Below are 25,061 nucleotides of genomic sequence, written 5' to 3'. Positions count from 1 at the left end.
GTACAAAATTTACGAAATATTATAGAAGTGTATAGAAGAAGCCATATGTTTAGGCATATGACCGACCTTAAAAAAGACAAACCTGTACAAAGACACATGTTAGAGCAGTGCTTCTCAATTATTTTCTGTCTCGCTCCTCCCCCCTAACGCCCCCCCCCCCCCTTGGCCAAGAAGAAAACAATTCGCGCCCCCCCAACCACCCTCTCTTCGCTGCAACTATAAATAATATCATTTTCAATGCAAAACAAACCTACACCGTAGAGTTAATACTCGCTGCGCACAATTATTTACATAGCGCATTTCACAACAGCTGTAATAATGCAAGGACACTTGAGAGGTTTTGTGAGGGGCGCAGTTTTTTCTCAAGTTTTAAAAAAAAAAATACTTTTACTTTTAAGTATAATTTTGTATTTCTGTAAATGAAAATGCATTTTTAAACCCCAATTCTTTCATACTAATTTACATATTCTTTGTAAATAGATGTTAGATTGGCAATAAAATGTCCCTCAGCAAAGCTAAATTGAGAACAAATATAATTTTGTAGATCTCAAAACTCAGTACTCTGTGGTGCAAATATTGATGAGATGCTAAATATTTAACATACATTTGACATCGAACCTCTTTGTCATGATGACGTCATCCGTTTCCGTGTTCCGAGTTGAGAGCGGCTGCTAAATTGCTAATGTAGCCGTCGTCTTTTTTTATGTTTCGATCCGTAATGGTTGCAATATGACATTTCTGTTCATAGGTGCTAGCTCTCCGCCCAAATGCGGTTCGAGTCAGACTTCTGTTTAAAGTCGAGCGTATATCGAAGCACTTATTACTAAGTAATTTATTTTAGCGATTAGCACACTTAGCGCCTCCTCGTTCGCCGACGCGTTTAGAATGCTTCTTGTTAGTGGGGTCATTTATCTGTCATCACGCACCTCGTTGCTGCTGCTGTGCACGGACTTAGATAGAGTACAAATAAAGCTCATACTGCTGCGACGCAAGATAGCTTGGCGCCTAGCATTTAAGTAGAGGCGAAAGAAATTACTTCCGGGACGAGCGACGGGGCGACGCTTTTTTTTAATCAGTATTGCGTGACCTACTGCGTGAACGAGAGGCACAAACCGCAGCTTTGACGATCTCAAAATTGAGTTGTCTGAGATTGCAATTACGGTCCCAAAACCATACATCGTTCAGCCGTACTACAATGGAAAAAAGCATGTTCCCCAGTTTAGCACACGCTCCCCTCAGCATCGCCCCGCGCCTACCCAGGGGGCCCCACTATTTGAGATACACTGTGTTAGAGCGTGCAAAGGCACACCGGAAGTACCACCCCCAGCTGCAGCACCAGAACCAACACCAAGAACTCCATCTCTGGCTCTTTCAGACATAAGAAGACGGAGAGAGGATATGGATTGATGGGCAGACGCAGACACCTCCCAGCAACCCGTCCGTGGTTCTACCCTGTGGTAGAACAGCATGATGTCACCTACCATAGGGTAAAACCACTGACGTGACACCGGAGACAGAGACACAATGTCAAAACAGATGAACAATTGACACAGCAACAACATTTAAAAAAGAAAAAAAAAAACAGCACACAGAACAGGGAAGAAAATGCGCTGGATGACTGAGGGTGCAAGACAGAAGATAATATATTTTAGAAACTCTGATGGTGACATTTAAACATTTCACACATGCTTACGTAGATGTCAAATTTGACCTTAAATAGTAGCATACGTTATCGCAGACTGACTATTTTAACTAGATACATTAATTAACTCTCACCTGGCACTGCTACCGTGGTGAAGGCCCACCTGTCCTCTCATGAGGATGTAGCATCTCCGGCGAAGGTCATGACTTCACATTCGTGATCTAATGATGATAACAAATAGATTCGACCTGTTTAGCCAAGTGAATTACGAACAGAAAGGTGTCCCTTACAAAGTTTAACTACAAAACACTGAACCCAAACTATTTCAAATATCACTAGCGTCAGGCGCAATCCTTGTACCTCCAAAATCATGACCTTTCCAGAGACCTAAAAAATGGCATGCTTGTTCAATCTTAAATGGGACAAAACTATTTTCAGAAGTTTATATTGGTCAAAAACTATATATATATATATATATATATATATATATGTATATGTATATGTATATATGTATATGTAAATATATATATATATATGTATATGTATATATGTATATATATATATATATATATATATTTTTTTTTTTTTTTTTTTTTTTTCGTGCATTGCCCCATTGCACTTGGCTTCCGGGCTGCTACACTGTATTTGGCAGAGAGGCGACAAATGAACAAACTGTTCTTTTTTTTTCTCTTTAGTTCTCTTTTTCACCTGTATGCTACGTTAGTTTCATTTTTTTTTTTTTTTTGAATATTTTTTAAATTTTGGGCAGTAGCGAATTGGGAATTTCCACCAGTCCTTGGCTGCTCATCTGCCTTCATCCACCAAGCGACTAAACACACAGAGACACAATCCTGCATGAGATCCTTCACCAAGTGGAGGAATTCAAGTATTTTGGGGTCTTGTTCGTGAGTGAGGAAAAGATGGCACGGGAGATTGACAGGCGGATTGGTAGTGCGGACTCTGTATCGGTCCATCGTGGTGAAGAAGGAGCTGAAAGCAACTATGGTCACGAGCTGTGGGTTGTGACCCAAAGAAAATGATCCGGGCCAAAATGAGTTCCCTCCACAGGGTGTCCGGGCTCTTACTTAGAGATAGGGTGAGAATCTCTGTCATCCGGGATGGAACTCAGATTAGAGCCGCTGCTCCTCCATGTTAAAAGGAGACAAATGAGGTGGTTGAGACAGCTAATTAAGTCGCCTTCTGGACGCTTCCTTGGTGATGTGTTCCCAGTAAGTCTCATCGGCAGGAGGCCCCAGGGGCAACGCAAGAAATGCTGTAATAACTATGTCTCCTGGCTGGCCTGGAAACGCCTTAGAATCCCTCCGGCAGAGTTGGAAGAAGGTTGTGTGTTCAGACTTTGTCGGACCTTATTTTTTTTTCTGTAATAAATGTACTTTTGGATTTCCGTCTGCGTCTGCCTGTTGTGAGATCTGCCTTTTTTCCCAAGTTCGTCGTCAAACTTGTCAGTGTGGAGCTTGCATGTTCTCCCCGTGCCTGCATGGGCTTTCTCTGGCTACACGAGTTTCCTCCTGCATTCCAAAAACATGCATGGTAGGCTAATTGAACACCCTAAATTGTCACTAGGTGTGATTGTGGGTGTGAATTATGGGTTCCTAAATGGGCTGTCTCTTGACTCGTCTCTGTGTGCCCAGCGATTGGCTGGCAACTACAACCAGTTCAAGGTTTACCCCGCCTACTGCCCAAAGACAGCTGGGATAGGATCGAGCAAGCCTGAGACCCTCATGAAGTGTTTCGGATTATGGATGCATGGATGCGTTATTAACCCAACGCTTAGCCAAAGACAGATGGGATGAGCTCCAGCTCACACTGCTGCCCTAGTAAGGAAAAGCTGAAATGAAAATGGCTAGATGGTGATGGATAAATTCTATATCAGGAGAGACTTGGGGAACCTATAAATTGCGGGGGCTGGATTTTAGATTGCACCTTTTCTGACTTTGCATGTGTGAGAGTTCATGAGGATAAGTAAAGCAGCCTGGATCTGACTTTGTACACACTTCCTGAACTCCAGAGACTGAAAGGAAAATAGAGAGTCAAATCCAAATCTACAATTACTAGCTACTATCAGGCGGCTCAATTTAAGATATTGTTGAACATGTACGACCCCTCTAATTTAGCGAGATGGAAAGATATTGAAGAAAACCAAACCGATGGTGTCCCCAAGCTATAATACGTGATAAAAAACATATGAGGAAGGGTTCAAACCCATGGCCAGGTTTATCATTCAAGAAGTTTGACATCCTTACCAGAAATGACTTGAAAACCCAAAGTAAGATTTTGAGATGGATTGGGTATGATTCTGGATTAATTCTAAACCCAACAGATAGGAGTTTTAAAAATTGTAAAAGCGGACCTACAACATTTTGGGAAGTCTTAAAGAAGGACTTTAAAAGTTTTCAACAGATGAAATATGACTTGTCAAATCGGGATCATTTCAGATATTTGCAAATACGGCACTATCCTTTTCACCTAATGGATACGACTTTAGGATTCCAACTTTATCAGGATGTTTACCTCAACATAAGAGTTTAAACTGCTGAAACAGCTAATTTCCCAGCTTCGTATGGGAATTGAAGACTTAAAGAGGAATGATACAGTGTATATAAAGGAGAAGTGGGAGGGAGGCAAATATTGTCTTATCAGTAGATTAATGGAAAGAGATTAATGAACAGCAGTGCAGTACAACTTATTCTTTAGTTTTGAGGGAACATAGGTGGAGAAATGTTGAGATTTTTGAGGACACTGTCACAGGCTAAGTACCATAATATGAAGTGTTCGCGAGTATGTGGTGCAGATCATCATCATGTGTTTGGGGAAGTTATTGGCAAGAGCGGAAGAAACATATGGAATATACATTTGGAATGGTAGACCGTAGTGATGGGAAAATGAAGCTTCAAATTTCCTTAATGAACCAGTTGTTGTATTTTTGAGTCCTGTAGGTGACACTGTTGGTTTAAATAAAGGGTATGAAAAATAGCAAGGCAGAGTGCTTTCAGCCCAATATTGAACAGAGAGTGCCATCTACTAGAGTCCAAAACAACTACAACTGGTTCATGAAGCTTCATTTACCCATCACTAGTAGACCGTAGACCTTTCATCTACGTTTGAAGCATTCTACTTGGGAAAACCCCGAATAAACTTTACTAGATTTGGAGATAAATAAATGTAGATATTAATGATGGTGGCAATCAAAAAATCTATTCACTGAAAGTGGATGAAGAATGAGATACCAACATTTGATGGTTGGGTTGAGGTGATGCATAATATCTATGTGATGGAAAGATTGACATTTGCTGCTTGAATGGAGGGGCATAAATTTAATAGAATATGGAAAGGTTAGAAGGAGTACAAAGGCCCATGAGATCCGATTCTATTTGACTCTGTACCCTAGTTTTAAGCTACAGACGTTGAAATGTCTTGTTAACTTAACTATTAATTTTATTTTTCATTCATCTGGTGTAAATATGTAGAACAACGCTGATAAGTGAAGATTTGGTGCAGTGACTGGTTAAAATGGATGTTAGCCTTGTTCCTCACAACATCTCAGGTGAAGAACCAGCTGAGGAAGATGAAGGCGAGGAAGGCGGCAGGCCCAGATGGGATCAGCTCCCAGCTCCTCAAATCCTGCGCAGACCAGCTGTGTGGAATCGTCCAGCACATGTTCAACCTGAGCTTGAAGCTGGGCAGAGTCCCCCAGCTGTGGAAAACATCCTGCCTGGTTCCGGTTCCAGAGACACCCCATCCGAAGGAGCTCAACAACTTCAGACCAGTGGCGCTGACGTCTCATCTGATGAAGACCCTGGAGAGACTGGTCCTCGTCCATCTGCGCCCCCTGGTCAGCTCCTCAATGGACCCACTCCAGTTTGCATACCAGCCTGGCATCAGTGTGGATGATGCCATCATCTACCTGCTCCACACTTCACTCTTCCACCTGGAGAAGGCGGGGGGCACGGTGAGGATCATGTTCTTTGATTTCTCAAGTGCTTTCAACACCATCCAGCCCGCCTTATTGGGAGACAAGCTGGAGCAGGCGGGAGTGGCTCACCACCTCATCACATGGATTCACAACTACCTCACAAACCGGCCACAGTACGTGAGAACACAGGACTGTGTGTCTGACGTGCTCCTCTGCAGCACGGGAGCGCCGCAGGGAACTGTGCTGGCTCCCTTCCTGTTCACCCTCTACACCTCGGACTACAAATACAATTCCACAACCTGTCACCTGCAGAAATTCTCTGATGACTCTGCGATTGTCGGCCTCATCACTGACGATGACGATCGGTAGTACAGAGGGGTTACGCAGGGGTTCGTGGACTGGTGTCAGCAGAACCGCCTCCAAATCAATGCTGGGAAATCAAAAGAGCTGGTGGTGGATTTCCGCAAGCGTCGGCACTCTCCACCTGCACCAGTGAATATCCAGGGAACAGACGTTGAGAGGGTCTCAACTTACAAGTACCTGGGTGTTCATCTGAACAATAAACTGGACTGGAGCGACAACACAGACGCTCTCTATAGGAAGGGTCAGAGCAGACTCTTCCTACTCAGGCGGCTGAGGTCCTTTGGCGTTCGGGGAACACTCCTCAGGAACTTCTATGACTCGGTGGTTTCATCAGTCATCTTCTATGGAGTGGTCTCCTGGGCAGGAGGCATCTCGGGCCGAGACAAAAAGAGACTGGACAAACTGGTGAGGAGGGCCAGCTCTGTCCTGGGCTGCTCCCTGGACTCTGTGGACTCAGTGGGGGGCAGAAGGATGACGGCAAAACTGTCATCAATGCTGGACAAACCAGCCCACCCATTCAATGACACTCTGAGAACACTTTACAGCTCCTTCAGTGACAGACTTTTACACCCTCGCTGTACCAAAGAGAGATTTCGCCGCTCCTTCCTGCCTACTGCTGTCAGACTTTTTAACAAGAACATTGGGTCAGGCCTACAAACAGGAGGGCATTAGTGCAATTGTGCAGTCCTAGAATGCAATATACACTACTACTGTACTTTCAGCCAAGGGTGTACTTTAACATCGACCAATGATGTATTTTGTTTACCATTACAGTATTCTTATTACAATACTTCTATCACTGTAGTATTTCTACCACTGCAGGATGTTCACTATTACAGTACTTTTATCATTGCAGTACTTTTATAATTACGGTATTTCCTATCATTGCGGTACTTTTACTATTACAATACTTCATCATTGCAGTATTTTTCCATCGTTGCAGTACTTCTACCATTATAGTACTTTTATCATTGCAGTATATTTTATCATTGCAGTACTTTTACCATTACAGTACTTTTATCATTGCAGTATTTTCTATCATTGCAGTACTTTCCTGTCATTTCAGTACTCTCACCATTACAGTACTTTTATCAGTGTTTGCGCGTCCCAAGCAACACAGTCAGATAGCTTCGATACCATCAAGCAGAGACTTACGGAAGCTCTCAAGATATTGACTGAGTACTACCTTCGATGGTCACTAAATGCGAACCCAGGAAAAACCCAAGTTTGTTCATTCCATCTGATCAATAAAGAAGCCAACACCACCATGGACATCAGATGGAATGGAAAAGTCTTGAAGAATACTAAGTATCCTGTTTACCTGGGGATAACATTCGACAGGACTCTGTCCTTCAAAGAGCATATCCTTAAACTGAAGAAGAAACTCTCGACCAGAAACAACTTGCTTGGCAAATTAGGCAACTCAAAGTGGGGATCCGATGCTGCCACAATTCGAACAACTGCGCTTGCATGCTGTTACTCAGTCGCAGAGTACTGTGCTCCAGTATGGTCAAGGTCTGCTCATTCCAGCAAAGTAGACCCAGCACTCAGCAGTGCATGTCGAACCATAACTGGAGCCCTTCGTGCAACCCCATTGCAGCACTTGTATAGGCTAGCGGGAATTGCTCCTCCATCCATTCGACGAGAAGCTCTCACTCGCTCGGAGCGGTACAAGCAGTCTCATGACGAACGCCACCCTCTGCACGACCACAATGAGATCCCTAGCCGACTTACATCCCGCAAGAGTTTCATCAGAGAACAACCTCTCAATCCTACTCAAGCTACAACTTTCCGTCTACAGAGATGGAAAGAAGTTGTCACTGATCATCCTAACCCCGCACTTCCAGAAGTGAGAGAGCAGCTTCCTGTAGGAAGCACACTTACCCTCAAGGACTGGGTAACGCTCAGCCGCGCGAGGTCTGGGGTAGGCAAGACTAAAAACAATCTATTACGCTGGAACATAGCGACAGACGCAAGATGTATATGCGGAGAAGAAGAGACGATGGATCACATCCTGCATCACTGTCCGTCTGGTCCTCACTGTTCCGACGAGGATCTTCGAGATGTCACAGATGACGCCCTCTCCTGGATCAGGCATTACCGCGACAAGATATGAATGAATGAATCAGTGTAATATCTTTATCATTGCAGTATTTTCAATCATTCAGTAGTTTTTATCATTACAGTGTTTCCCCCTCTGTATAATGGACAGGCATTAGGAGTGTTTCCTTACACTTAGATACGTTTATACTGTGTATATTTGCATGCTTTTTATGAATGTCTGCTGCTAATGTTACACATTAACGGCTACATTACGCCGCCGACTCTGTGTGATCTATATCTTTGCTGCTGTAACACTTCAAATTTCCCCATTGTGGGACTAATAAAGGACATCTTTATCTTTTATCTTTAGTCAATGGACCATAAAGATACAGGATTGATTTAGAAACATAGGATGGGGGGGATGCACATGAACCAAAATGGACCGTTTTTGCACTGACAAGCTCACTTTATAAATGTTTTGATCAGAAAACTGAAATTAGTTATCATTTTCTTTAAACCTGAAGTCACTACAGTCTTTTAGGGGGGAGCATTTTAGTACTGATGTCATTTTTACATGCAATCCTTTGATATGAGTGCCAATGTTAGCATCAGTGAATTGTCCCTTTAAAATTTCATTATTATCATTGTTATTATTATTATTATTATTATTAGTAGTAGTAGTAGTAGTATATTAATTTATTTTCTTGGTGGGGGGGGTTATATCATGAAAAAAATCTGATGTTTATAAAATTGCTGTGAAAAAAAAATTAAATTACTAGAAAAAAAACGAATCATAACTTTTTGTGTTATTGTCTTGTTATGCCATTTGATACCTTTTTTCTAATTGGTAGAGGCTGATATGGATCGATGCGCTTCCCCTTTAAATTGCAGGCCCCGGTGGTGCTTGAGGTAATAAGCGAAACTGCCAACAGAGGGTAGCGGTGCACCATTTTACACTTAAAATCCCCTCTGTACACCAACTGTTCACAGTGGGGAGAGGGGGACTTCAGTGTTACAGTGGATGCGGTGACATCCAACTTTTAGTTGGGCAATCTGAAGTCAACATTCAAACAGGGAACACATAGATTGAATCACAGAGTATGTGTTATGATAGTAGAAATATGTGTGTATTATAAATGAAAAATGTACAACAACCATGGTCTTGGAAATATGAGAATGACTATGTCATCAGATGACCACCCACAAATGACTGGCCAACTGTTTAGCATGTCCGCCTCACAGCTGAAAAATGAAGAGTTTGATCACGGACTCCAGCCTTCCTGTGTGGAGTTTGCATGTTCTCCCGATGCTTGAGTGGGTTTTCTCCAGGTACTCTGGTTTCCTCCCACATTCCAAAAACATGCATGATAGGTTGATTGCGCTCTAAATTGGCCCTAAGTGTTATTGTGAGTGTGTGTGGTTGTTTGTCTTTGTGCGTTCTGAGATCGGCTGGCAACCATTTCAGGGTGTACCCCGCTTACTGCCTAAAGATAGCTGGCATAGGCTCCAGCACACCCACTACCCTCATGAGGAGAAGCAGCTCAGGTAATGGATGGATGGATATTTATCTGTATAATTTTATAGATTTATAATTATTACACAAAATTATTATTTTACAATCCCCAGCCATATTGTTTCAGATGCTTTCTTGAATGAAACAATTTTTCAGATGTTAGAGGTGTGATGATAGTTTCTTTACACACACAAAAAGCAATTTTTCACTGCAAGATGGACACATTTCTTAAACTTTACCTACACTCTACTGGTGTTTACTTGAAAACGGAAAAAGGTCAAAAGTCAAACTTTTTTTGTGAAAGAAGAGTCTATTCTTTTATCTGGTAGATTCAATGTATTAATTATGGAACACAATATTTTGTGTGTCTTAACAGTTCAATCAAAATACTCTAAAATCACCGGCACTCTAGGTGTGTGATCGATGCAAATAGCTGGCAATGAATGAGCCTGTGACAAACATGTGCTTATAAAAGCATGAGAAATGCAGACTCACCCTTGAGTTCGTGGGTTGTCCCACTGAGTGGTTGGTTCATGTGTTGGGATTGACAAAGTACATTCTGCCATTATCTTGGAGCTTCGCTGTTAACACAAAAGTGCCAGAATCAAAATTAATAAAAAGGAAATTAATTCAGTATTTAGAAACTGTTTTGTGGGTTTCAGTGGTAGGCATAAAGGTCGACAGTGATATGGCTGACTTTCATTTTAGAAATACCCCTCTGGGGGGGTTGGTTGTGGGTGGGGGGATTTCGCTCCAGTGCTCGACAGCCAGCAAGTTAGTGTGGTATTTCACATAGCTTGAGCCAAAAATCTAAGTTAGTGACTTACGCTGTAAGTGACGGTTTAACAGCGCTGTACAATAAACACTGTACAGTTGTGAATTTATAGGCAATGGTCTATAAAGACTGTGCCCATTCACTTCCCCACTATCATGCTGGCATCACCTCTTTTTAAACACACTTTCGAAACAATACAGGCATTTCAAAAGATCATACTGTATGCTGAAACAGAGCAAGAGCAATGGATTTACATTTAATGTACAAACTGTATATATTAAAATAAAAAGAAAAAAAAGGGGATTGGATGTATTTGTAGTTTTTGCTCCACTGCCTGAAATCAGTGTGAATGAAAAGTTCTCAATTGCCTTTGCTGGTTAAATAAATTACAGAAGTATAAAATAGCACTAGCAGGGAAACTCAACCGCAATAAGAGGATGTTTACTGTATTCGCAAAATGCTAAATACACATTTGGCGTGAGAGTAGAATGAAGGATAAACATACCCCATCTAGGGGCCAAGTGGCCAAGAGGGTCATTTTCCACTGGAGCACGGGACAGCTGAGGGAGCAACAGAAAAAGACAAAACATATCCACTGTGGGCACCTTTCTGTAGCTCAGCCTTTCCCTTTTCTGAGGTGGATTATCTCATAATTACAAGGCAGACTATTTATAGCACAGTGTAATCTTTCTGTCTTCTGGTTATTAGCGCTATGAGAAAATGATGAGGAAACAGTTTAAGAAAAATCAAATGATACAAAAATAAAAGCAAGTCAAACTCACTCAAGAAGCCATCCAAGTCTCCGAGTGCCAAGATTGAGATCTAACTGCCAACAGAGAGTTGTCCTCAGATAAATCGGGTGGACTGATGTGTGTGAGGATGCCTAGGATTTCGACAGGCTCTTCTCTGCTCCCTTGGTCTGGACTGACTGGGGGATCTGGAGCACTAGTGGCTTGTATCCCTTCCAAAATTTACATGCTTGGTAGGAGGATAAAACAACACTGCTGTTCCAATGAGTTCACTGTCTGTATGGCTAAACCCACCCCCCCTCTTCCCGTCAACTCAGTGATGCACTTCATACTCCCTCCACCTTCACTCCAGCAAGCCTCCTTAATGCACATTGAGGTCCACCTCCTCTCTTCTAGTGCTGCTGTGAAAGTAGTCAAGGATGTGCAATGTCTGAGGGAACTGAGGGTACATTCATGTTTGTTCCAGACTGGCTCACCCCCGCCCCACCCACTCCGCTTCCTCAACCTAGCCTGCGGTCTGACAAAAGGCACTTTTATTCATTTTGGTCCTCACACCCAAACACACACACACGCACGCACACCCCCACACGCACACACAAACACTGGAAAAGAGCCTGTGTGTGCCAAGAAGTGGAAAGTTTGTTCATGGCAAACAGACATTCAGTGTGTAGGTTTGCGTGTTAGGACATACAGTAACCCCCACACCTGCCAGATAAATCCACTCAGTGGAATGGTAAATGAAAAGATGCTTGTTAGGCTTGAGAGGCCACTGATGTTTTATAATGCTGAGTAGATGTTAGTCAACCTGCCTACTTGCAAACAAAAAAAACGTTGTGTACTGTACCACGAGAGCTGGGAAGGTTACTATAAAAATGTATTCTGATCCAGTTATTAGTTATCTGTTGAAAAATATAGGTAGGTAGAAACATGAGCCAATTACCTATACCAAATATACTAAAAAAGGTTGAAATAAATACATTTCTATATGACATATATTTCTATGCATGGCATGAGTTTGGACAGTGGAAGGAAAACAGAGCACTGGCATTAGCATCCAAAACATGAGAACTGTGAAGCAGATGTGCTAACCACTTGTTCACCTTGCTGCACACAGAAAGGGACCGCACACTTCCTAACCAGAAATATGAGACAAAATATGTTTGGTCCCGCAAATGCCGAAGACACACATGTATTTGAGTTGGCGGGAAGGCGGGCACGTTTGCAAACCCCAGAATCTCTTCAATGACACTAATAAACCTTCAACCCCCCCCCCCAAAAAAAACCAACAAAACAAAAATATTTTTAAATATTAAAATGAAGCGAATCCACAGGTTCCGAACTGCGAGTACAGAAGTCCACTGTAGAAGACAAAACATGTAAGGAAAAAAAGGGGGTGGGGGGGTATGATTTTTTTATAACTTAATTGAGTGGCCACTTAAAAGTGTGTATCTATTTCAGGGGTGGCCATGCCGCTAGTTGCCCATGCCTGACATCAGTGGCGGGCCGTGTATTTCACACCTGGGCCTTCAGTGAAGTCCTACTTAGTCTGACTTGAATAAAACTCCCTCATAATACCATCATTTATGACACCACGGCTGGACAAATAATACAGGGAAACACATTTGCATAGTACTTAGTGAGTGTTGGACGACCTAGCTCCTCTTGAAAGGTGTCATGTCATTATCCACACCGCTTATCCTGTCCAGCAGGGGTGCTCATTACCAGTCGATCGCAAAGCTAGTATGGGTAGATCACATAACATTAAAAAATAGAAGTCAGCCTATCATTATAAATATATATATATATATATATATATATATATATATATATATATATACAGTGAACCCTCGCTACTTGGTTCACCTTTCGCGGGTTCAGTGCTTCGCGGGTATAAAAAATATTCGGGGGCATTGTAGTTTCGCCGAGCGGCACGACGGGGCGCTGGAGCGGTTAGACGGCCGGCGTGCGCCGAAGAAGAGCGTGGGCGAAGTGGAGAGTGGACGAAGAAGAGCACGTTCCCCCGGACACGATCGGTGGCGACGTTTCGCGCGGTTCGGACCGTACCAGAGCTCCGGCCGGCGTGCGTGGCAGTTAAGCCGTAGAGGAGCACCTTCCCCGGGCACGGGCGGTGCCAAGCGGCCCCTAAGTTTAACCGAATGGAAGCTCTGGAGGAGGAGGGCATGCTCGCGTCACATTAAGCCGAAGAGGAGCACCTTCCCCGGGCACGGGCGGTTCCAAGCGGCCCCTAAGTTTAACCGAATGGAAGCTCCGGAGGAGGAGGGCGGGCCTGCATCACAGTTAAGCCGAATTGGAGCACCTCTTCCGCCCGGGCACGAGCGGAGCGCGAGGCTGTCAGTTATGAATGAATAAATAAATAAATAAATAAAGAATGCCACCTTTCATTTCACAGGGCACACCGGACGGCGTACCAGCAGGCAAAAGTCGGAGTAATTAAATAAATACAAAAAGAATGGCTGGGGAATAAAAAAATAATACGTTTTAATAATAATTTGGTTTTTTTTGTTATAACATGAATTTCACTCTCTCTCTTTCTCTCTCTCTACCCGTATATATATATAAATATATATATATATATATATATATATATATATATATATATATAAATATATATATATATATATATTTATATAAATATATATAAATATATATATATATATATATATATATATATATATATGAGGAGAAGCGGTACAGATGATGGATGGATATTTTAGATTTCCGAATGGTTGCAGCCTTCCGGGTGTGTTGATTCCGAATAGCGCTGCCACCTCACGAATGAGTAACCAATCACAAAACGTGTTCATCATCTTCAGCGTAAGACCAGCGAGAAGGCTCACTGTAATCAAGTCGTGATCTGATTGGCTATCGCAACTGTCTGTCAACTTAAAAGCCCACTTGAGACACTGAACAGATGCCCACATGATTGTATCTGAAGGCCTTGAACAAATCGTGCCTGCCACTGGTATTATGAAATCTGCCTGGCAACATGATCTTGCTTAATTCTGATTGGACAAAAACTCTCACTTAAAAATACAACACTAATATATAATATGAAATCAATGTATAGAATATAATCATAATTTCTTGATTATGTTAGGCCAGCCGAAAAGACCTTGACCGCCCAGCACTGCCTGACATAGACAGACACACATGATTCATTCATTGAGGGAACGTTTATTTGCTAGCTCCAGAAAACAAAGTTTTTGTTATGCAAAATGGGAAAAAGATGACAAATTAAGTTGATGAAGGCAGCATTTGCAGAGGTAGCGAAACCCTACAGTTCCAACCCACATCTCTTCCACATGCCAGCACTTGTGCCCTCCCAATCCCTCCCCACCACGCACGCACCCACACACGCACACACACACGCACGCACCCCCCCCCCCACACACACACGCACACACACACACACACACACAGTGTGGTGATTTGTGAGATAAAAAGAACATGGGACACATGTTCTCGAGGTCTGTGGGACTGAAATGTATACAACACTTTTATATTTTTTCTGGATTTGGCAGCATGTCAGCTGGGTACCTGCACGTGATGTGGGACGGGCATGTCCATTCACTACGCCATTTGGCTGACGCCTCTGAACGGCAGGACAGACTGGGCTTGCCTGAAATACTGATAGCAGCTGATTTAATGGACTAACAATGTCCACCTCTGCCGTTTGATCACAACGACGGTGCGAGTGGAGTCTGGTGGCCCATTTAGCTAGTCATAAGTCATCTTCAACACCACGTATCCTATACAGGATTGTAAGAGGGTGCTGGAGCTTATCCCAGTTGATTTTGGGCGAAAGGCAGACGACATCCTGAGCAGGTCCCCAGTTAGTCACAGGGGACACACAGACAGAGTCAGTGAGTGGGAACTGATCACTCGCTACCCGCACACAAGGCAGGTAGTGTACCACCATCAGCGACTGTGAGCTAGACATATTAAGACAATTTGTCCACTTAGCACGGAGGGCTCATTTAAACCAGGGCCATGGCGTCTCTCTGTCCGCATGGAAATTGTAATCCTGCAAAATAATTCAAATTTTTAATAAATGTGCCAGTTATCTGCTTACTGTATGTTTTTTAATAGAATATAGTTATATTTTTATATATCCCGAATACATAATGCTGTATGTAATGTATACAAGTAATCGGTTACTCCCCAACCCTGTCTACCACAAAACGCAAAGCAGGTTCCATTACTGACTGTATGTTCCTATAATCATTAGGAATTAATGAGTTTCATTGGGTGGTTGGATGAAGTTGTTTTGCACCAACTGATGATTATTTCCTGAGAAGCCATAGAAGACCAAATGTCAACATTATACTGTTTCCTGAACAGAAACAGCCCCCATTTAAAGTGACTCTGTCATGGAAAGTCTGAGGGTGTCATAAGGAAACGACAAGGCTTGTTTAAGGACCAAAAGTGGGCATGTTACATGGTAAAAAAAAAAAAAAACAAACAAAAAAAAACTGTGTGTACGTGTGTGGTGTGTGTGGGCGTGTGCGTGGGGGTGTGTGGACATGTGCATGTTTTCCTGCGTGCGTGTGCATGTTTGCGTACTTAGGATGCAATGGGCGGACAGGCCTGATCAACCTGAATCCCTATTGCACTCCCAAGTATTGATTTTCAAATTGTTATTGGAGACAGATTGGACTAATTAAATTCAAGCATCAAGTGAATGATTGATTGACGTTATTACACAAAATTTATGCAAAAGTGAAAGTTTCAGAATGGAGGTAATTTACCCCTCCTCGCTTGCAAGTGCCACTCCTCCAGTTCTCTCCACAGGTTTGAGGTGACATGTGACCGGTGTGACCAGAAGGCCGGAGAACGCTTCAAATAGCGTCTCACCACGCCCATCCCGCAGGTTCTCTTCAACAAGGAGGGAGATATAAAATATTCTAATTTAGGGTCCACGAAACAGATTAAGATGTAGTTGTTGCTTTAGCGTGCGCATGTGCCCCGCAGGTTTTATTATTCACATTGGGTGCACGACTAGATAACACACACCCAGTCCAGGATAGGGCAAAATTTTGTTGGATTGTTTAGACTTTTCCATACAATACGGCACCACAGCAGTGATACTTGAAGTTAATTTCAGATAAGTGGCGCTGTTTTTATGAAAAAAAAATCACTCACTTAATGCAAGGGTCGGTTCTTTGTAGAGGGGATTACAGAGTTACATGCGGGACAAAATTTACTTAACAGGAACTGTCCTCACTTGAGGCCGAGGCCAGACCTGCTGACCAGCATGATCGTCATCGCCCGTGCCGTGCATCAGATATTTCTGGCCCTGTTGGGGCAGATGTTGCTGTGTCTTTCAGGTAGGGAAGGGGGAGACAGGCCTGGTCTATGTGGCAAGGGCGAGACGCGAATGGAGTGAGCCTTCCGGAAGCGACCCGTCCAATAATGTCGTCATTACACAGCTGTTCCAGTGGGCTGTCCTCAAGGGCGTGTACCTTCCGGTTGCAGACATCATGCGAAACAGTCCATCAATGAAAAACTGCTAATCAGTCTAAGTAGAATGCATTTGTTACAGAATTTTACACGACATTGGAAATAGAAAATATGGTGTTGGATGAAGAAGCGTTACTAAAAATTGTTGTACTTGCAGGATCAGGAGGCCAAGAGGGCTAAAAATATATTTAAAAAAAAAAAAAGGGAGGGGAGCAGCTAATGCAGCCGTTGACGCATACAGCTCCCATTGCACCTGTTCCTTCCACTTCTGCTGCTCCGAGGCAAGGTTCGGGTGACGTGGCGCCACAGCAGGCTGGCTGTCCGTACCAGGCTGGTCAACGATTGCGGTAACAGAGGTAGGGGTGGTTATAGACAGGGGTTGTGAGTGGGGTGTGCTCTTGCTGCGGGATGTGGGGTCACTGGGTGATGAGCTGTCCATACCGAGCCACTTCCTGGAATCTGCCATCCTGTGGTCCAGCGCCATACTTGTCACAAAGAGCTCCACCAGCACATGGGGCGCCACCGTTACCCACTCCTCCAACTATGCTTGCATTGCCTCCCAACGCACTCTTGACACCAACCCGCTGGTACCCCATTCCACGACCGGGGGCCGCGGAGCTTCAGCGTTAGAGGACTGCCAGGTCCCTGCCTTCCGGGGACGGTGGACGGACATGTATTCGATGGTGCTTGATACTGGGGCGATACTGTGAGCTCCTTCCGCATCTCCCAGTGAGCAACAGCACTATCCTACTGAACGAACGCTGGAATTCGAGTGGCATTTCCGGATGGGACTGAACTTGACTGTGCACATCCGTTGGGGGGAGCATATGTCGTGCTCTCCTCCATTCCAGTGGCTGAACTGAAATATCTGAGGGCAGCTCTGAAACCTGGTTCTCCATCCTCCCGCGGTGGGTATGCCCTGTTCTTGCTCTGGTCTGAATGGTGTAGCAACCTCCACCCATTCCATTCACCAATTGACACATTACATTGTACATGTGATCACACACATGATTTGGTTAACAAGATGCATTCATCCAAATTTAGTCAGGAGTAAATCTTAAATGAGGATTGTATATTTGTTATGTCTAACGGCGTTGCCTCGGATATGTGCCTATTCCCTGAGCAGTGGAAATGGTATGAATTGTTTACTTTCGCTGAGCCACAAATCACATTGACTATCGATGCGCGTCATCATACAAAAGATCTAGGCCCCATAGTTGTTGAATAGTCACTATCAGGATATCATATTTCAGAATCAGAATCAGAAATCCCTTTATTGTCATTGTACTCAAGTGTGCAACGAGATTAGATAATTCAGTTAAGTATATAAATTAGATAAATAAGAGAATAGTTAGTGCAATGGAAAATAATACTGAATAGGATATATAAAAACACATCACGTTGCTGTTCTGCAAGGTATGGGTGGTCGTGTGTGTGTGTGAGAGTTTAGAATGGAGATGGCTCTTGGAAAGAAACTGTTTTTCAGTCTATTGGTCCTTGATTTGATGCACCTGTAGCGCCTGCCAGAGGGCATCAGGTCGAACAGATGTGAGCTTGGGTGGGTATTGTCTTTGACGATATTGAGAGCCCTGCTGAGGCACCGGGCGGTGTAAATGTCCGACAGTGAGGGGAGAGGGCAGCCAATAATCCTTTGCGCTGTTTTGACCGTCCTCTGGAGCCTCACTCTGTCCGCCTCAGTGCAGCCGCTGTACCAGGTGGAGACACAGTACGTCAGCAGGCTCTCGATGGACGAGTGGTAGAAGGCCAGCAGCAGCTTCCTGTCCAGGTTGAATTTCCTGAGGACTCTCAGGAAGTGCAGACGCTGGTGGACCTTCTTTACCACTGCTGTGGTGTTGTGTGTCCAAGAAAGGTCATCGGAGATCTGTACTCCCAGGAACTTGAATGTGTGGACCGTCTCCACACACACGCCTTCGATGCAGAGGGGAGGCGGCACCGTCTTGTTCCTCCTGAAGTTGATGGCGATCTCCTTTGTTTTTGCAATGTTGAGTTGCAGTCTGTTGTCCGCGCACCAAGCCGTCAGTCTCAGGACCTCCTCCTCTGTAGGCTGTCTCGTCACCTTCCGAGATCAGACCGACCACTGTCGTGTCGTCAGCAAACTTGACGATGGTGTTGTTACCGTGGGCCGGAATGCAGTCGTAGGTGTAGAGGGCGTATAGGAGAGGGCTCAGCACGCATCCTTGAGGGGAACCGGTGCTCAGCGTACGGGTGGAGGACATTTCAACACCCACTACAAATTATTCGGTTTTGGGAACGTCACTAAATTTCTAAATTTCACGAGACGGGTCACTCGGAAGAGGAGGGAGGCATTTGGGAGACAATAGGAGGTGAAGACTGCAGCAGTCTTGGAGCTGTCTACGTCTTGGAGAGCGCCTATTCTTCCCGCAAAAAATGGTTTAATTTGGTATCTGCGTTATTCTCGTTTTGGAATTTTTTACATTTTATTTTTATCATAAATGGTTGCTATTTCATTTGGATTGCTTAAAAGATTTGTCAAAAAAAACCGGTCAAAATTGGAGCGTTAGCTCGGGGCTTAATTTGTAATCTCTAAACAGTTTGATATTTGAACTCAGTGAACTAAATTTGATTTAATTCAGAAATAATTTGCCCATCTTGCGAAGCCAAATTCTAACATTATGCCATATTAGCTGGATATCATTAGGATATTATTGCGAACCAACACTGCTGGATTGTGGTGATTATTGGCAAAACTAAATTTATACGTTGGAAAATTGTTTCTGGGGGGAATGCCTGTGAGGATGCCACTGTCTAGATTATTATTATTAATTATTATTATTTCGAAGAAAGCTATTACAACAGTCTGGGGATTTGAAATAGATATAGATATAATATTTGGTGGGTCTACGTTAATTACAATATATTATTCAAGTGAGTGATACAAGCTTCACAAACAAGTTGAAAAAGGTGATTGAGTACAATTAATTACGGTATTGTTGCGATTATTTAGTTAAGAAAGTTAATCGCGGGACGGCACTAGTTAATTTGTTACTTTTTGTTGTCTAATATAACTTTGATTGGGATTGACCCCACTAGGGGGTGGGGTCGACAGGGGGTCATAGTATATTTCTTGCCGCATGCATTTTTTGTGGCCACAGGTTGGGTTTTCATTTTCATGGTGATTGAAGGATTGTATTACGATTGCTGGCATTATTTTAATCACTTACGGGACACAAGGTCAATTATTTAATTTAGCAGGTTCATATTTACTGAATATGTTAAACATTGATGAAACAAAAAGCATTTATCAAATGAAAGTAGAAGTACTGTGCATAGATAGTATTGACTGGGATTGGCTCAACTCCCACAATGGATAATTGCAAACACAGGCAAGTGATCACTAATACCATTTGTGGTTGTATCTATTTTTATTCTACTGGGCTTTGTAATTACAGGAAAAAGACAATTACTATACATTATATTAATAAAGTTAATAGTTTTTTGGTAGCCGTAAGGGTTTAATACAGCAACATTAAAATCCCCACAATATATTCGTGTCTTTTTATTACTTGAATGACTGTGCACATCCGCTACTTTCTCATTGAAAATGTCAAGAGTGTTAATCCCGGTGTCCTGTAGATGCTCTCATGGTCTATGTTTGTTGTTTCTGATTTAGTATTTAGTTTCATGTTTTTTTTTTTTCATCTCACTCCCTAGTGTCAACCAATGAGCTCCCTCAAACCTTTTGTGACTTGTCCACGTGTTCCTCGTTGTCTCGTTACTTTGTACTTTGTTGCTTTCAGTTCTTGTTGGTCAATTGTCGCTGTCCGTGTCGTGTTCGTGTCTGTTCTCCATGCCAGTCTCGTTTTCCCAAACCAGTGCTTTGCTTGCCTTTTTATTTTCAATTAAATTCCATTTAAGTTACCCCTGCCTCGCTTCCCTGCATTTGGGTCCTCCTCAATCTCCACCCCAACCTAACAGATGCAGCTTATAAAAATATTAGATGCTTTTTTGACGTGTATTTCAACTGTTAAACATTCCGTATTACTATCCATTGAGTATGTTAGTCCTTTAATCTTGCATCGTGCATCTCAAAGTTCTATCCTCGTAATTAGCGACCTCCACCTCCTTTCCTGTTCATCGGGTTATTAGTAAATAGTTCATAACTATCCATTTCTACATCAATTATTTTCTTATTATTAGCCAAGTTTCTGATATGGCTATCATCTGTAATTTATTTATTCTACATATATATTCTTGAGTTCAGTTAAGTTTTTATGCAGACTTCTGCTATTTAAGTTGTTGGAGTTGAGTCACCGTGGAAATGAGAAGTAGTTAGTAAATCAACCTTTGAAAGCCAAACTTACTCCAATGCGTGTTCGTTATTTTGTACTCAAGAAGAAAAGGGTCAAATAAAGACTCAACAACTGATTAGAGTTTCAATATTTAGTTTCTTCAATTTCTGGAGTTCAGGAAATAGTACAAAGACAGATATCTGGGCGTCTTTTTCTTAATCTCACGAGAAACTGCACTCGGGCGAGCAGTCGAAAAATGCGCGCCATCTTTCAGCCCAGCTTCAGTTTTTATAGGAGTTTTTTATGTCAAGGGTAATGTACGTTGAATCGGTCGTCCTCGCTCCCTCCCACGGCACGGGTCCACGTCCAAGGGAAGGTCCTCCCCAGGTTAGTCATTGTCTGGATAGTTGATTCCCGTCTGGTCCCCAAGACTGGCACGCCAAGGCTGGCCTTCTTCGGCGGGCAGTCTCTCCGTCTCTCTCCCTGCTGGCATTCCTCTGTAATCTGGTCGGTGTGCATGTGTGCTGGTGTATGTGCATGTGTATATGCAAGTGTATGCATGTGCGTGTGTATGTGCAAGTGTGTCTGTGCGTGTGCACCGATCTCCAATTGTTATGTCCTTCGGAATGTGGTTTTTGCGATAGCGTCTGTGTGAGTCCTCCAGTGCCCAATTTGGTATGTTTGCATCTCTACAGCCAATGTGGAGAATGTGCTTTGTCGTCTATGTCCATGAAGTGCTGTGAATGTGAGGGCAGCTCATGGAAATGCCATGTGCGCAAATCTATTCTCACTACTGAGAATTTCAATAAAGTTCACACATTTCAACTAAGTACTATAAATTTAGCATATGAGAATAATATAATTAAATCAGTAATCAGGCCTACAATCCCAGTCATTCTTGTTTCATCAATGTTTAAAATATTCAGTAAATATGAACCTGCTAACTTTAATTATTGACATTCTGTCCCGTATGTGTTTAAAATATTGCCAGTAATCGTAATACAATCCTTCAAAGTGTATGATTGATAGTGCATCTTCTGTTCTTGTATTGACATTAAATTGCTCATTGGTGTGGGTGTAGTATTTGCAACCAGGGTTGTAGTAATTTAGATTCCATATAGTCGTTAATGTAAATGTTTATTCCCTTGAGGTGCTTTGTTTTCAGTAGAATCCTTGTTTTATCTTAATATTTTACAAGTTGAACATCAATTGACCTGGGACTGGTCCTTCCAGTTTCTGGTTTGCCTGTGTGATGAGCTCGCTCCACCTCTATTTAGTCTTGCAGCTGTAATTTTCCTTTAAAGATTTTCAAGACTTTTCCTTCATTGTTTACCCATGTTTCACCTGGTCCTTCCTCCGCTCCATTAGTCAATTTTCTCAGTGATGAAGACCCTGGAAAGACTGATCCTCGTCCATCTATGCCCCCTGGTGAGCTCTTTGATGGACCCACTCCAGTTCGCATACCAGCCTGGCATCAGTGTGGATGATCATCAACCTGCTCCACACTTCACTCTCCCACCTGGAGAAGGCGGGGAGCACTGTAAGGATAATGTTCTTTGATTTCTCCAGTGCTTTCAACACCATCCAGCCTATTCTATTGGGAGACAAGCTGGAGCAGACGGGAGTGGCCCACCACCTCATCACATGGATCCACGACTACCTCAAAAACCGGCCACAGTACGTGAGAACCCAGGACATTGTGTCTGACGTGTGCTCCTCTGCAGCACCGGAGCGCCGCAGGGAACTGTTCTGGCTCACTTCCTGTTCAACAAATACAATTCCTCTACCTGTCTCCTGCAGAAGTTCTCTGATGAGTCTGCGATTTTCGGCCTCATCACTGACGGAGACGATCAGGAGTATAGAGGGGTTACTCAGGGTTTTTTGGACTGGTGTCAGCAGAACCGCGTACAATTCAACGCTGGGAAATCCAAAGAGCTGGTGGTGGATTTCTGCAAGCGTCTGCACTCTCCACCTGCACCAGTGAATATCCAGGGAACAGACATTGAGAGGGTCTGAACTTACAAGTATCTGGAGGAAAGAAACCTGATTAAGGGCACCGGCAAGCCCTTACAGTGTGTGTTAGTGAGTGCGAGTGTGCGTGTGTATGCGTGTGCATGCGTGCGTGCGCGCGTGCGTGCGTGCATGTGTGTGTATAGCTCCCATCTGGAGACAATCTATGCCCCATTGTCCCACCAATAGGGCTTTTGTTTTTTTTTTTGGGACTGAAAGAGGTAGAAAGAGAAAAAAATATATGAAGGCCTAATAAACCGACCAACATTATTAAGAGTGAGATTGCAATTAGAAAAAGAGAGAGGAATTAAGTGAGATAACAGCAGCAAATTGGCAGGGAAGTGTGAATATTAACAAATATTGTTTTAGATCTAAAAAGGGATAAGCCGTAAAGACAACTTGAAGAATGCCTTTGTCAGGATAGGAGAAAAATATTATCTAAATTACTACTTAAACTTTATTTCACATTTTTGATGTGAGGCTAATGCTTATAAATACATGAATTATCATTTAATTTAACTAAATTGTTTGAATTTGAATTCATTTTTTAAACAGTAAAATAAGCAGGTTTAACTTTGTGGTGTCGCACTCCAGTGACTTTAGAAAAAAAGTTGTGATTCCGACAAAAGCACATTTTGAAGTTACAAATGTGTTCTGTGGAAATGTGAGCCTAGACAGGATGTGTGTAAACATTAGTGAAGCTGACATTCAGCCATATGGACATGAGGGAGGTTTCTGTTCAACACAGAAAGTGATCAAACAAAGGATTGATTCAGGTGCTGCTGTTAGGGAGCCTTATTCCTGCTGGTTGGGCAGGATGTTAGAGAAGTAAAGTGTGGGGCAAACTGACGAGGTAGAGTGAAGCCAAGAGGCATGACTTGAAGAAAGTGAAAGAAATAAGAGGTCTCACAAGAAGCTGGACAGGAATTCAACATGAACGGTCAACATTCTTATGAAAAACTGCACATGCAAAACAGGAAAGAGATGAGGTGTAAGAGGAGCGAAGGGAGCCAGACACAGCAGTAAGAGACACAGTGAAGTACATGTCTTTCTAAATGCAATACAGTAATCTCTCGCTATATCGCGCTTCACCTATCACGGCTTCGCTGATTTTTTTTTTTTACAGTGGTATTGTGCTCTGTGTAGCGGCCCCTTGGATTTCGAATAAGGACACAGAGAGTTTCAAACGGGTGTCGATAATCTATTATCTCTGAACAAGCATGTTCTGCATTCTGCACCGTGAAAACTACAGAACAACAGAAAAACACAAATTGGAATAGTAGTTTCACAAAGAATTCACATAGCAATCATGTATACACAACGCTCCTGTTACGGCAGAAATTCACTTTTCTTGTCAGCTTCGTTAATCAGTGCGGGCAGTCGAAGGTGCGGGCAGTCGAAGGTCGTTCTGATTCGTCCGTAGCGGCACATCATTTTATCCACAGCTTTCACTTTCATTCAAGTACTCACACGAACCCAAAGGAACTCATTCATCTTCTTGAATGAGAAGTTTCACAACCCAGTACAGTGAGCAATGTCATTCAGCACACCGAATGGAAAACATCTACTTGAACTATGAGAGCGCTACGGGAACGGTCAAAAGCTGTTTCGCTTCCACGACTACCAGCACTTTGCTGTATGGTTTTGTGAACGACAGTTCTGTACATGGGACATGTTCTGCTAGTCTACAACTGATCTTTGGTTACGGAACAGACAGGATATGTTACGCATGCGCTGTTGCTTTGTATCTGATGTGTAGCAGAGACAAGTAAAAGCCACCGACCCGCTCGCCGTTGTCACACGTTTATTTTGTTCCACTGAAGAACAAGACAAGCACATCGTCTACTCCTCTGATCGTCTACTCCTCCTCTGTATGCAAATCTCGCCACACGCGCATGCGCAGTCAATCAAAAATCTGAATTATCAAATTATTAACTACACCATTATTTACAACACAGTAAATTCTAAGTTCTCAATCCCATAGTTTACCTATAAGCACAAAACATGAATCTTTGTAAAGTCCTATCATAACTTCCTAAAATAAAATATAGCACAATAAGAACTGGCTCTTACAGCTCCTATCAATTCAATACAAAGGAATGAAGAAATATAAACGAATCAAATGACACAATTTTAATTTGCCATCCAACTAAGAATTTACATTGTTAATATATTTAACATTTTATACACTACCATACCTCATTCCGTTCTCCAAAGGCGCTAGTTAACAGTTCCGACAGTCAGTTAATTAGCTTGGGATACACATCGAGATTCTGAGCT

General features: G+C 42.9%; 1 long non-coding RNA gene across 1 annotated transcript; it reads right to left on the bottom strand.

Moving 5' to 3' along the window:
- Nucleotides 1-207: 207 nt before the first annotated feature.
- On the bottom strand, nt 208-11,284 carry LOC148335935 (uncharacterized). Its single transcript, XR_015843992.1, has 4 exons — nt 11,053-11,284; nt 10,776-10,830; nt 9,991-10,076; nt 208-1,863 (listed from the first exon to the last, which is right to left on the bottom strand). It is a non-coding gene; the product is annotated as an uncharacterized LOC148335935 (long non-coding RNA).
- Between the last annotated feature and the right edge of the window lie 13,777 nt (nt 11,285-25,061).

The sequence above is a fragment of the Idiotropiscis lumnitzeri genome, chromosome 6 (assembly GCF_059441095.1).
Source record: "Idiotropiscis lumnitzeri isolate Australia: NSW breed Sydney's pygmy pipehorse chromosome 6, RoL_Ilum_1.0, whole genome shotgun sequence".
NCBI lineage: Eukaryota > Metazoa > Chordata > Actinopteri > Syngnathiformes > Syngnathidae > Idiotropiscis > Idiotropiscis lumnitzeri.
The sequence above is the reverse complement of the archived record's forward strand: the minus strand, read 5'-3'. Positions and strand labels throughout refer to the sequence as shown.